At 44.2% G+C, this 12,565-nt stretch overlaps 1 protein-coding gene across 1 annotated transcript in view; it reads left to right on the top strand.

The window, feature by feature from the left end:
- Positions 1 to 12,565, top strand: part of LOC119161353 (eukaryotic translation initiation factor 4E-1A) — a 66,859-nt gene that overhangs the window by 22,567 nt on the left and 31,727 nt on the right. The window lies entirely within an intron of this gene.

Genomic DNA, 12,565 nt, shown 5'->3' with positions numbered 1-12,565 from the left:
AAAAAAAATCTCAAATAATGCCATGCTTCATGTTGCTCCTGGGAACGAGCAATTTTTGTTCTATTTAAGGCTATGGTTCATTGTTTGCAAGTGTCTTGGCAATTGCTGCCGCTGACCGTTGGGGTTGGAAAAGTTGGTGGCTCCATGGAACCAAGCAAACAAAACTTGATGCCGGTAACAAAAAAGATGCATACATCTCACCTGTTAGGTGGGATTTCACAAAGCGGTCTGTTCTTCTTTTACCTGCACCAACATGGCACATTACGGGAGCTTTCAGCATTTTGCGACCATCACAACGCCACCGTCGCGGCAGCGAACGAACCCGTGCATTTCAGGAGAGCTATTCTCGCGGTGCCCAGTTAGTAGGCATGTCCGGTCCTCAGGGTATCTACCAACCTAGAAAACCTTCAAAACCTTTAAATGTCGGGGAATTAGGATTCTTCTGGAAAAGTCGGGGAATTTCTGAAAAACTCCCAAGCATTTCCCCGAGGGTGAACATGGTTAAGTGCGAATACACGGGGTGATGCTATGAGGGGTATTTATTAATTCGCACTATTATATTCATTAATCACTCTATGGTGCCTTTATGGTGTAATGGTTCCTGGGAATCGCAATTTGATCACACGGGGGAGTTTACGTTAACTCACTGGCGAATGCCAACGGATTTTAACTTTACTCCCCCTCACGACCCGCTCTCGACGGGAGACTGAGAGAGAAGGCGGGCGTGCGAGAGAGAGGGGTGCGCGCGCAGCTGCAGCGAGCGAGGAGAGCGGAGGAGCGAGCGAAGGGGGTATAAGGCGCGTTACTGACACCGATATCAGCGTCGCGTCCGTGGCTTATTCGGTAAAGCGTCGCGCTGCGGCCCGCCAAGTCCTCTTTCTTTTAAAGTTAGAGAGAAGACTGCGGACGCCGCCGACGGTGGTGGATGGTTTGGGGTCGCTTATAAAGTGTATTCACACTTAATAAACTGGCCTAGTCATGGAAATTGATGCAGTCTGTACGACCATCAGAAAATTAAGCACATTGTTTAATTTTGGTTTGGAGTGGGGGGAAGCACACCCGCGCATGCGACCCTGGCAGCGAGAACGGGGGTAACGCTAGCTCGTAACGTGTGGCTCGCGTGCCCGCCGCCACCGCTTCTGCGGCGGCTCGGCATCGGCGGAAGATGCATGCTGGTACCAAAATGCCGCAATGCGGAGCAAGTTTCGTAGATTGTTCGTGGAAAAAATTTATTATATCAAGGTGATCTCTCTCAGTTACTTTGTTACATAGAGGTCGCAAATACATGTGCTTCTATAGAGGGGCGGCAGGAAATAGAAAAACTTCGTTATATCCAGGAATTCATTGAATGAAGGTTCGTTAACAGCAGGTTTAACTGTATAGCACCTGCTATGGGAGTTTTGTTCACAATTATAGCCATAAGAAAGGCACGGCGTATTTGAGGAAGTCTAAGTATGGGACCAAAGTACCGGAAGTACATTGTTGGAAGTGCCCCATCACTCCTGTTCAGCATATGTGCAGTTGTCTGCATTGGCTGTTATTGCAACTGCAGGCATGATGTAAGCTTTTCTTTGGCCAGAACACACGCACTTGACCAGTCAGTTTGGTGGCCTGTAGATTCTACATGCCTCGCGAAGTCGTACGAGGTCACGCGTAGTTTCCGGACGTAATATTAGTATTTTGTCTAACTCTTTCCTTGAAATCGGTGATCTCACCGGGATGTACTGGTTGTCACAATCATAGCAGCCTTAAAAAAAAAAAACTGTGGAAATTTTGGTTTGGCAACTTGTCCTTGACGTTGCCTAAGCGTTCCCTAACTTCCAAGTTCGTGCATACACTTATGTCTGTTGCTTCTAAATATCACACAGCATATCCGACCACAACATTACTCACCTCGTTGAATTTGTGCATGTTTGTCTGAACCAAGATTCGTGTCGGCTTGAAGGCCTTCTGGTTTGACTATAGGACTGCCATTAGTAGAGGCTTGCCAGTTTCTGTCATGCCTTTTATTATTACTATTATTATCATTATTATTATTGGCGATGCAACGACAAAAATCCTCAGCTACACACTCATTGCTGGTAGCTCTCGTTTGAAGGGTAGAGTTTAGTAACTTAATCTAAATTTCTCATTTCAGTTTCTGGAGATGGTATTATTAAATCTTGCTATTACTGCATAGCCTTAGGTCCATAGAAGAGCACACAAACGAAGGTAACCCACCGGCATCTGTGATGATAACGACATGACGAACGACTGCGAGTGCTACGAGCGTGACGCGGTTTTGTGCAGAGTTCGAGCAACACCAACAAATCCAGCGAATGCCAGCCGGCTGCGCTTGCACCGGTCCCGAGTGCGATCGTGGGCCGAGTGAAAACATCGTACAGGCTACTAGAGCATGTCGGTGTTCTTGTGCTTTGATCTGTGATTTTCTGTGCCAAAAACGAGTGTAAACATACTTCGAAGGTTCGAAGCTTTGAGTGTGATCCCTCGCCTACCGCGGAGGATATTCAGAGCGGTGTGATCTGCATCCAGCGTAGGTCCCTACCATCAAGTTCGTATGAACCAGCTCATGCGAGGAACATCGGCTGAAAAAAATCGATGGTAGTTTCCGTTGCAACATACACTATATACGATGCCCGAAACATCGCATAGTGCATACGGAGTTATCTGCACTGTGTTTGTTTTCAACATCGGTATTCATCATCGCTGAAAGCGAACCTTTCACTAGCCAACACATTTCGGTGATGTGAAAATGGACGTACTTATATAAGTGTATCCGGGGATTGTACGGCGCTGAAACATTCGTTGGCTTAGGTGAAAATTGTTTTTGTGTGTTGCCTAGCTAATAACAAGCTTGTGCTGGTTGGTAGCAGTGTGATGTGACTTCTTGTCGGGTACCACCGACGCTGACATACTCGGCTATCAGCGGTCTCATTTCCATTCACGTACAAGATAGAAACTCGAACGTGCATTGCTGTGGTGATCTAAAAAGAAAGTTCCATGATTTCTGCTGGTGTTTCCTGCTATTTCACTTCTCACTTTCTCTGCTTCTCTGCCACGCTCAGTAGCACATAGGTTGTTTCAAAGCATTTTAACACACATATTCTCAATTTCTAGTTCATTCTGTTACTCATAGCTATAGACATACAATGGCGCTTCTCCTTCGTTTTACAGTTTACCGTATTTACTCGCATAATCCTCGCACTTTTTTTGCCAGAAAATCTATGCAAAGTTGGGGGTTGCGAGAATTACGCGGGGAAAACTTTTTACGAAAGCATACAGAGCGAAAAAGAAAACGAAGTGGCCACAAATCGAGATTCTCACACCAGCAACTAACAGCAAGCTTTAAGAAGTACTAATTAAAACTTACCTCAACAATAAAAGCTGAGGTTCAACACAAGACAAGATTTATTTGAGACACAAAAAGTGGAAGCAAATCGTTGAGAATTAGAATACCATAAGCAAAGCTTGCGGACGTTGCTAGCATAGCGGTAGCGTTTGCCACTCAACAGAGACCCTCAAAAGGTAAGTGTGGGATGTCAGTATTGGGCTGATGACTACTTAACAGAATCGTCCGCAGTTTCCTTCTGAAGAAATAAAGTTCACCATCAATGCCAGTTTTAGGCACATGACAGGCCCAACTCGTCTTGGTGGCTTTCAGCTGCCGTCACCAGTTGCAGTCGCAAAACTCGTAGACTCCGAAGGGCCTGCCGGCGGCCCTGTTGCCGTTGTTTAGTGGATCATCTATCACTTGCATTTTGAAAGCAGCCGTACAGCTTCAGTATCGCCTCATAATGTGACAAGATTATTGACACAACATACAAAACACGCCGCAACATGCATTGACCACTTCGGCTTAGCTTGGATTGGATTGGATCTCTGTGCAATAGTTTGCTTGATGCTTAAGAGATGGTGCTAGATGGCATGCGCTATCATCATCAGTGGCTGGAAAGAGCAGACGACATTATTGCAGCAGTTTCCGGGAGTGCGATAATTACTCGAGGAAAAAAAAAAGAAATGGCATTTTTGTTGGGCGATGTGGGGAGGAGGGGTACGAGAATAATGAGAGTGCGAGGATTACGCGAGTAAATACGGTAATATAACGCATATTTTGTTTACAGCTGGATAGATAACTGAAAACCTTGCAAGTGAAAAGCACCTGATTTGAAAGCAGCTGCACGATGACACTATAGTAGGAAGAGAAGGTAACCACATGTATGCACAGAATAAATGAAGGTGCACTAGTACTGTACTGCACTTTGTTTACAAAAAATGCAAAAAGTGTCTCATGTGGCTTATGAGACCGTTCAGAACTGTGCATGTATTTATCAGTTCATCCATACTGTAATGAGGTGAAGATATTATTGGATGGTTTCGAACATTGAATCTTTGTGTTTCCAAGGACTGGTTCATTTCTGTTTAGTTCTTTAGTGTACGCATTAACTTAGACTATGTATGCATGCAGTAAGCATATTCAATATACCTAGATATTCAGTTTTCAATCGCAATCCAGCTTAGAAGCCATTTGTAGTGCGCTCTAACAGGTTAAAATGAAGTTATCAAACACTAGAATGACCTACTTGGTTTGGTTCGTGATTACAGTGTGTCTGACCTTGTGTAAGCACTTGTTCTATTTCTCTCATTTTTCTATTTCTCTAGTTTTTTACTGAGCTTCACTTGGGAGGTAGTGATATTTGTTTACGTTGGCACATTTATTGTGATACTGGTGTTTCAATGCTTTCATTTTGTATTTATGTACATAACTCCTGCAGTAGCCGTGAATTGGGCTGCAGTAATTGAAAATAAATTTACCATAGAAAAACTAGTTACCCTGTTTATGAGGTTGAGGTGTCTCCTGACGGGAAGAGTACCAGAGTCTTGGAAGAATACTAACATCATCTTAATACATAAGATAGGAGATGACAAGGACTTGAAGAATTACAGGCCGATCAGCTTGCTCTCTGTAGTATACAAGCTATTTACAAAGGTAATTGTAAGAGAGTAAAGAAAACATTAGAATTCAATCAACCAAAAGAACAAGCAGGATTTTGAACAGGCTACTCAACAATCGACCATATTCATACTGTCAATCAGGTAATAGAGAAATGCTCAGAGTATAACCAACCACTATACATAGCCTTCATAGATTACAAGAAGGCGTTTGATTCAGTAGAAATATCCGCCGTCATGCAGACACTGGTGAATCAGGGCGTCGGTGAAGTATGTATAAACATCCTGCAGGAAATCTGCAGGGGATCAACTGCTACCATAGTGCTTCATAAAGAAAGCAACAGAATACCAATCAAGAAGGGTGTAAGGCAGGGGGACACAATTTCCCCAATGATATTTACCGCGTGCTTACAGGAGGTTTTCAGAAGCCGAGAATGGGAACAGTTAGGGATAAGAGTTAATGGAGAGTACCTTAGTAACCTGCGCTTCGCCGATGACATTGCATTGCTGAGTAACTCGGGGAACGAATTGCAACTCATGATTACGGAGTTCGACAAGGAGAGCAGAAAGGTGGGTATTAAAATTAATCTGCAGAAAACAAAAGTAATGTAGAACAACCTCGGAACAGAGCAGCGCTTCGAGATAGATAGTAGTGCACTTCAAGTTGTAAAAGACTGTGTCTACTTAGGGCAGGTAATAACCGCGGAGCCGAACCACGAGATTGAAGTAACTAGAAGAATAAGAATGGGGTGGAGCAAGCACATTTGGCAAGTACTCTCAAATTATGACAGGTAGATTGCCACTATCTCTCAAGAGGAAGGTGTATAATAGCTGTATTTTGCTGGTACTTAGCTACGGAACAGAAACCTGGAGACTTACAAAGAGAGTTCAGCTTAAATCGAGGACGACGCAGCGAGCAATGGAAAGAAAAATGGTAGGTGCAACCTTAAGAGAAAAGAGAGCAGAGTTTATTAGGGAACAAATGAGGGTTAAGGATATCACAGTTGAAATCAAGAAGAGGAAATGGACATGGGCCGGGCATGTAGCGTGTAGACAGGATAACCGCTGGTCATTAAGGGTAACTAGCTGGATTCCCAGAGAAGGGAAGCGGGTTAGGGGGAGACAGAAGGTAAGGTGGGCAGACGAGATTAAGAAGTTTACGGGTATAAATTGGCAGCAGCAAGCCTTTGTCCTGCAGTGGACGCAGGCAGGCTGATGATGGTAATGATACCATCCGAAAGGTTTCCAACAGTGCTCGGTATTAATCTTATGACTGATATCTGTTGCATCATGAAGTTTTGGGTGTGGTTTATGGCATTGGAGAATATTTTGGCTGCAGACAATGTTCAAAAGCCTTTTGCACAGGGTTCAGTTGCAATCTTATGACAGATATCTGTGACTTCATGAAGTGTTGTGTGCAATTTGAGTTTCTAGAGAATAATTTGACTACAGACAATGTCCAGAAGTCTTCCATAAAAGGTTCAGTTGCAGTCTTTTGAGCAATATCTCTCACATCATGAAGTGTCTGGGTTGGTTGTGTTAGAGCAAATTTCGACTACAGACAATGTCCAAAAGCATTCTACGCAGTGCTTGGTTCCTATCTTCAATATCTGTTGCATCATTGAGAGCCAGGAGTGCTTTCTTACATTAGGGGATATTTTTCAAAACAGACATCATCAAAAGCCTTCTATACAAGGTTGAGTTGCAATTTTATGATCGATATCTCTGACATCAAGAAGTGTCGAGTGTGGTCTGTCGCTTTAGAGAATATTTTGACTACAGTGAACGTCCTGAAGTCTTTCATACATGATTCATTTGCAGTCTTTTGAGCAATATCTCTCGCTGTCAGGCACAGTTAGTTCCATTAGAGCGTATTTTGGCTACAGACTATGCCCAGAAGCATTCTATGCAATGCTTCGTTCCTATCTTATGACCAATATCTGTTTCATCATTAGGAGCCAGGTGTGCTTTCTTGCATTGGAGGATATTTATAATACACACATCATCAAAAGCCTTCCATGCAGGGTTTAGTTGCAGTCTTATGAATGATATCTGTGGCATCAAGAAGTATTGGTTGCAGTTTGTTGCTTTAAAGAATATTTTGACTTATTTTGACTACAGAGAACGACCAGAAGTCTTTCATACAGGATTCAGCTAGTACGGTATTATAACCAATGTCAGTCACATCATGAAGTGCTAGGCACAGTTGTGTCAAAGCGTATTTCACCTACGAAAAAAATTCCCAGAAGCATTCTACGTAGTTCTTATCTTATGACCAATATCTGTTGCATTATTAAGAGCCAGATGTGGTTTGATGCATTAGAGAATATTTCTATCGCAGACATCTGAAAGCCCTTTACATAGGGCTCTATTGTAGTCTTACGACCTAAATCTGACACGTCATGAAGTTTTGGGAGTGATTATTAAGTTGATGAGAGCTGTAAGTTATGAAGTGTAAATGTACTGAATGTACCAGGATATTCACAATATTAATGATTCGGTAGAGTAGGTATAGCAACCTGGTGATTAATACACTTTGGTTTTTATAAACCTTATTTTTAAACACAATTACGGGGCGACCACCCCTTAGTCACCGAAGAGGTGGGGGGGCAATGTCAGTTCTATAGATAATTATAATAGGGAGGTGGGCGTTAAGGCAGCCCCTACATTGACATAATAGGGGAGGATCTACTACAGTGAACATTCCCCCCCCCCCCCCCCCCCTTTAAGGAGAATCCTGCTCACGCCTATGATAGACGTACGGTATCCTAGACGTAAATTTTTGTTCGCCGGGTTGGCGCACGCACTGCTGTTGATTTCTGATGCATACCGCTGTAGTTCTTTGCCCACAGCGACGGCACTTACTTATAAATTAGTCTATCAATATTTTAATACTTCTAATGAAGCACTATCAATATTTTGACACGCACTGTCATATCTTCGGCGTTCACGAACGCGCTCCAGTTGCCCCGCCGCGGTGGTCTAGTGGCTAAGGTACTCGGCTGCTGACCCGCAGGTCGCAGGTTTCATTCCCGGCTGCGGCGGCTACATTTCCGATGGAGGCGGAAATGTTGTAGGCCCGTGTACTCAGATTTGGGTGCACGTTAAAGAACCCCAGGTGGTCAAAATTTCCGGAGTCCTCTACTACGGCGTCTCTCATAATCAAATGGTGGTTTTTGGGACATTAAACCCCACAAATCAATCAATCGAACGCGCTCCAGTTCAGAATATGCCGTTTTGTGCTGAAGTAGGACAGTTTTCAGCCAAAAGATCAAGCAATATTGTGCATCCACCTTGGACACGTGGGTGTCAATGCAGTTGACGCATGCCAGTGGTTGCGCGCCCTTTTCCTCCACAGGCGCGACTAGACGCTTTTGATGTGTAGGCGCATGCGTACGCGTGCCAGTGGTTAGCACTTTAGAGATGTCAACGTATATGATGTTAATAGAGAATCAGTTTCGTTACGAGTTTGGTAGTCAGTTCTAAAAGCCGAGTTGCGCAGGACAAACCTAGTTGGAAGCCTTGGGTTTTTTTTTTTTTTTTTTGAAGAAATCGTTATTATTGAGTTGGTGGGCAACGTGCGAATAAATAATGAGCTGGAGGATTTTATAGACAATGCATGTAGGTGAATTAGGGTGATGATCACTCACCTGTTTTTAACACTGTGGTTACCTTGGCTACCCTCCTGTCCGCAGGTGTGGTACCTTCGGAAAGGGACTGAGAAAATGATTTGCAGACTGTGGCTAGTGATAGCTCCAGTGGATTTTAGTATCTCTGCCGGTATGTTATCAGGACTTGGGGCATTCGATTTTGTCAGTTGATTTATAATTTTATAAGGTACTTTCAGCATTTATGGTGATAGGTGGCATCTGGTGAAAGGCATACCTGGAAGCAGAGGGAATATTGCTTGAGGCTCAGTAGTAGAGACTGAGGATAAATAAGAATTTTTTAAGTCGGAGCGCTGCTGAGCTGGTACCTGTGTCATCAGGATTGCATATTGAAATGCTATATGTGGAAAATTGTTGGGGTTTATAACGTTCTAAAGTTAGTCACTAGTGATATTTAAAAAATCTTCATGGTGATACTTGTTTCTAGCTTTTTTTTTTTTTTTTCAGCCCACTAGTATACAGTAAGGCAAGTGAAGTCCCATTTTAATGGAGAAATGCTACTACGTTTTGCATTGTGGAAAAGGCATTTCTTCTTTTGAGAGTTTTTTTCACACAAGTTGTATACTAAGAACTATCATTGTCACAGCGAACAGACACATGTGAAACATATTTGATGAGCATCAAGATCTTCGCTTAAAGAGAAGCCAATTCTGTTTTACACTGCTGGGACAGTCGTTTGAAAGAAGAAATTATAAAAGCTTTCCAATTCGGTAATGATTGCATTGACATTAGCTTTGTTGTAGTAGTAGTAGTCGCACATGCCTAAGTACGGGAATAGAAAGTCTGAATAATATGGTGCGGCGATCACTCACTGTTGTGAACGACACATATGTTTCTCAGTTCGTGGACGGGACCCTGCGAAAAAGCGATTTTCTGTTTTCAAGTACGCTGCTCCAGTCAGCCCACTCGGGGAGAGAGACGCCTATGGAAGGAAAAAGGGTACTTCAAAAGGGGGGACAGGAGGCAGGGGCGCAGGGGTGTAAAAGAAAAAGTGGTCGAGGAACGGCACATGGACGGCCACTCAGATGTTTTCCTTGTTATGTTTGGAAGTGCCTTCGTGCCTGTAAATACTGTAAAATAAATCCAGTGTACTCTATCGAACTGTGCCTTTCCTGATCGACGTCATAATGAAGGAATTCACTACACAGACCTTCTATACCCCCACAGGGGTTTCTGCGTGGCAGGCATTCGTTGCGTGGCGACAGCACGAACCTGAGCCAAGGAGGGGCTTGGACTCTTTCCCATGCCTCACAATGCGTGGCTTAGCAGTGTCCGGGGAAAAGGGGATTTTGGGGGTCTAGCTGACACCAGGTGATTGGACCTATAAAGCCCCCCTCCTCCTCCCCCCTCCTCCCCCCCCCCCCCTTGGTAGAAGCAACACACCCCTGGGCTGACCCACCCAGGGGAAACAGGCAGTCGCGTTTTCCTATCTCTTTCTCTCCCCTACGTCTTTGTCTTCATCTCCTACTTTATATCTGTCCTGTCATCTTCTTTCTTCTATTTACTTCCAAATTTCCTGGCGGCGAGGGTTAACCTTGTGCAGTTGCTCAACTTTGGATAGTTATATTTGGTTATAGTGGCAATGTACGGCAGGCGTCTGCAGTCCTGTACAAGTGCTTCAGTGTTGCCTAGCTGGGCTCCGTGGTGGGTGGCAGCCACTGCTGCGGAGACAACGAAAATATTATAGGAACATTATCATTTCTTTGACTACTTGACTGTTTCCCTCGAAAAAGGATGCGTACTAAAGGACTAATATGTTTCAACCGCCCCGGCCTATCCTTCCCAAAGTTCATGTTATTCACAGTGAAACTCCAAACAAGCAAGATCAATTTCTCTATTTCTTGTCTCAAGGTCATTGACTGGAGGCGGAAATGTTGTAGGCCCGTGTGCTCAGATTTGGGTGCATGTTTAAGAACCCCAGGTGGTCGAAATTTCCGGAGCCCTCCACTACGGCGTCTCTCATAATGATATGGTGGTTTTGGGACGTTAAACCCCACATATCAATCAAGGTCATTGACTGGTCTTTGGACCAGGTTACAAGGTAACTACGATGTTAAGTGATGGTGGTTTTGGGACGTTAAACCCCACATATCAATCAAGGTCATTGACTGGTCTTTGGACCAGGTTACAAGGTAACTAAGATGTTAAGTGGTGACCTCCTGCTCAAACTAAATGAATGACAACACTTTGAGAAGCTTTGTAATCTAACAGCATTTGGCAGCATCCCAATATCTGTTTCGCTTGACCGCTCAATGAATATCTCACGCGAAGTCATCTCGGGAGCAACCTCTTCAGGTTGTCCGCACAGGAATTCCTGGAAGGTTGGAAAGAGCATAATGTCATTGATTCGAAACAAATCATCAGACGTGGCGGCAACAATGCCTACCAAGCACCTCATTAACATTTGCATCTAGTGTATTATCTACAGACATGGAGACAGGTTACATCAAACTCTGTCTGCCCATACATTCCGAACCCTAGACAGTGCCACAGATGTCGGAGATTTGGCTATGACTCGCAGAGCTGCCGAGGTCAAGAAACTTGCGCAAGATGTGGAGACCAAGGACACACCTGTGATAATTGTAATAACACCTCACTGCGTCAACTGTGAGGGTGCTCATGCAGCATACTGCTGTTCCTGCCCAAACTCGAAGAAAGAAAAAGAGGTTATCACTCTCAAAGTGAAAGAAAAATCACATTTAAGGAAGGCCATAACAGGTGCACACCGTTCTACATAACACCCTGTGATGATACGGCGCGCCGGGGGGCAACATTGCACCAGCCCCCACCACTCCTTCGGCCTGCGAGAGCGAGCCGCCGGCTGTGGCACCTGCCCTCTTGGCGGTAGCAGCCCAGTCTGCTCCGCCAACTTGCGAACAGGTATCGGGGACTCCAGAATCGTCTGGTACCAAAGCCTAGTCTCGCCAGGCGAGGCCTGAAACTCGAGCCACTGGCTCGCATGTGCGGGCATCCAGTACCTTCCAGGAGGCAATGGACACCACGGTACCCCTGGAGCCGAAAGGTCGGCGTAGTTTTTGGAGCATGTCAAGAAAACCAAAAGGCTGATAATTCAAAAAACTGTTTGGACCCATAGCCAAAGGCTAGAATAGGGTCCAACGATGCGATACAAAATGGCACAACATCCAAACGATAGCATAAGGCAACAATAGCACATGTTGCAAAACAATAGAACCAGGCATTGAACCTGGATACAAGATGCTAAACATTGCGGATATAGAAGGTTAGGCATTGTACAGACATATATATTCAGATGCTCGAACTTGGGTAAGATAACAGAAACATGTAATTTTTATACACAAACAAAAGAAAGGCAATGAGTAATAACAAATACGCAGTAAACTTTCTCTGGACGTAGGGATACTTATATACAAGAATTGAACGATTTTGTTACTATTAAGGGGGTAACGGAGACACGTTAAGAATTGCAAGGAAGTGTTTTTTATTTTCATTGGAAAGTTAACAGCCGGTTTTATATTCTGGGGCAATCTATTCCAGATTTTGGTACCGACGAACTGCAGACGCCGTTCTCCATAGACGTTGTTCGTGGGAGGAAGGTTAAAATTACCGGCAGCAGTTATCCTCGTAGGGCGGGATGAGGAGCAAAGAATGGACGAATGAACAGGACGGTTATACTTTGACATTATTAATGGCAATGGCTGTTCTCTGTTGACGCAAACTGTCCATTGGTAAAACTTGTAGTTTACTAAACAGGGGTGCGCTGGGATGATCGTGGCTTGAGTGCGTTGTTATTCTTAGTGAGCGCTTCTTTAGTTTTCGTAAAGGCCCCAGGTACAAGATCCGTAATATTGCAAGGTCAAAATAATTTCTCGCTTGCAACAATGCGTGACAGCCCAAAGATAACCTCGATAACCTCAAGCCTAATAGGACCTGATAACTGCTCTGTCACTCGAGTCCAGATATCCTGT

This window comes from Rhipicephalus microplus, chromosome X (genome assembly GCF_043290135.1).
Source record: "Rhipicephalus microplus isolate Deutch F79 chromosome X, USDA_Rmic, whole genome shotgun sequence".
Classification (NCBI taxonomy): Eukaryota; Metazoa; Arthropoda; class Arachnida; order Ixodida; family Ixodidae; genus Rhipicephalus; species Rhipicephalus microplus.
The sequence above is the reverse complement of the archived record's forward strand: the minus strand, read 5'-3'. Positions and strand labels throughout refer to the sequence as shown.